Below are 2,741 nucleotides of genomic sequence, written 5' to 3' on the forward strand. Positions count from 1 at the left end.
ATCTGACTGGTACAGGAGGAGATTTCCCTTCCTTATCCAGCAGAGTATTTGGTGGAGACAATCTGAATTTTTTTATTGGTAATATTTGTGTGTGTCACAAACCCATTAGATTACATGTCTCTAGGAGAATACAATTGTATATATTTTCTGTTTTCTCTTTTAGTATGTCAGCTCAGTTCTGATACTTCACACCAAAATTGCATTTAGGAAGAATTTTTCCCCCCATAGGTAAATAAAAAAGGTTATTTATTCTTCCTTCATCCTCTCTTTTCATTGTTGTGGTTATGTGCCATCGAGTCACTTGTGACTCAGAGTGACCCTTTGTACAAGAGACCAAATTGCTGCTCTATCCTGTGCCAACCTTGCCATCTCCGACACACTCATTCCCACTACTCCACTCACAGAATAGATCCATCTCATCAAGGGTCTTCCTCTCCTGAGCTGTCCCTCCACTCTGCCAAACATGATGTCCTTCTCCAAGGACCAGTCCCTCCTTGCAACATGCCCAAATATGTCAAAGCTTCAGAATCCTTGACTCCAAGGAGCATTTTGGCTTTACTATCTCCAGGACAAAGTTGTTTGTTCTCCTAACAGTTCATGATATATTCAACACTCTTCTCCAACACCACAGCTCGAAGGCATTAATTATCTTTCTATCATCCCTATTCATTGTCCAACTCTCCAATGCATAGCATGTGATTGCAAAGACCATAGCCCAATCGGGCACACCCACCTTAGTCTCCAGCCTGATGTCATTGCTCTTCATTACTCTTGAGAGCTCCCTCACAGGTGATTTTCCCAATGCAATTCATCTCCTGATTTACTGGCTGCTTGCACCAAGAGTGTTGACTTTGGAGCCAAGCAAACTAAAACTGTTAACTATCTCAATCTCTTCACCATCCATACTGATGCTGCCAATTGGCCCAGTGGTGAGAATCTTTGTTTTCTTAATGTTGAGATACAATCCATACTGAAGGCTGCAATTCTTGACCTTCTGCAGCAAATGCTTCAGGTCCTCTTCAGTTTCAGCAAGCAGGGTTGTGTCATCTGCATAACGCAAGTTATTGATGACTCTTCTACCAATCCTAAAGCCACATTCCTCCTCGTATAGACCAGCATCTTGGATGGGCTGTTCTGCACACAAATTGAAAAGGTATGGAGACAAACTACATCTCTGACAGACCCCCTTCTTGATTTTGAACCATGTAATGTCTCCTTGCTCTGTTCTGATGGCTGCCTCTTGGTCCAAGTATAGGTTTCGCATAAGCACAATCAAATGTTCTGGTATTTGAAAACCCTACTTACAATAGTGCACACTTAGATTAGTACTTAGACTAGAAGACATGGCAATTGAGACTGAGATCTTAGAAATGGAAACGCAAAGAAGGAGGAACAGCTGTGAGCAGACACTAGTGACTGGACATGGAATGTGAGAAGCATGAATGCAGGAAAATTGGACAATGTTAAGAAATAAATGGAACGCACAAATACTGACATACTAGGTATTGGCAAAATTAGATGGCTTGGCATGGGCCATTTTGAATCAGACGATCATATGATTTACTATACTAGGGATGAAAAGGTGAGAAAAAAAGGGGTTGGTTTCATAATTGAAAACCTCATTTCTATGTCCATCCTGAAATACAATGTGGTGAGAGACAGGATAATATCCATACGCATACAAGGAAGTCCAGTGAATATTACTATCATTCAAATTTTTAAACCAACAACTAGAGCTAAAGAGGAGGAAATAGAAGATTTCTACCAACATTTAAGATCAGAAATTGATCAAACATACAATCAAGATGCATTGATAATAATGGGCAACTGGAATTCAAAAGTTGGGAACAGGGAAGAAGGATCAGTAGCTGAAAAACATGGACTCTGTGAGAGAAATGAAGTTGGAGATAAAATGATAGAATTCTGCACATTCAATGATTTATTCATTGCAAATAGCTCTTATAAGACATAAACACAGGCTATACACATGGATTTCACCTGACGGTATTTATAGGAATCAAATTGATTACATTTGTAGAAAGACTCGCTGGAGAAACTCAGAATCAGCTGTGAAAACCAGGCCAGGTGCTGATTATGGGACAGGCCACCAACTACTCATATGCAAGTTCAAGCTGAAGTTGAGGCAAGTTAAATCAAAACCACGGGAACCAAAATTTGATCTTAAGTCTGTCCCACTCGAATTTCAAAACCATCTCAGAAACAGGTTTGAGTCCTTGAGAACCAATGAGCATAGACCAAATGAGCTGTGGGAGGATATTAAGAAAATAGTCCATGAAGAATGCAAAAGATCATTACAAAGGCTGAAGAAGAAGAAAAGACCGTGATGGATATCAGATGAGACTCTGAATATTGCATTAGAGCACTGAGAAGCCAAAGCTAAAGGAAGAAACCAAAAAATCAAAGAGCTGAACAGAAAATTTCAAAAGGCTGCCCGGAATGACAAAGCAAAATACTATAATGAAATGTGCAGAGAGCTGGAGTCAGGAAATCAAAAGGGCCAAACTTGCTCAGTGTTTCTTACACTGAAGGAGTTGAAAAACAAATTCAAGCCATAGGTTGCAATACTCATTGATACTTTGGGTAGAATGTTAAATGATCCAGAAAGCATTAAACGAAGATAGAAGGAATACACAGAGTCACTGTATCAGAAGGAATTGTTTGACATAGAAGAATTTCATGAAATAACATATGAGCAAGAGCCTGTCGTGATGAAGGAGGAA

This window comes from Elephantulus edwardii, unplaced genomic scaffold (genome assembly GCF_000299155.1).
Source record: "Elephantulus edwardii isolate Elephantulus edwardi_28Jun2011 unplaced genomic scaffold, EleEdw1.0 scaffold00090, whole genome shotgun sequence".
NCBI classification, from domain to species: Eukaryota; Metazoa; Chordata; class Mammalia; order Macroscelidea; family Macroscelididae; genus Elephantulus; species Elephantulus edwardii.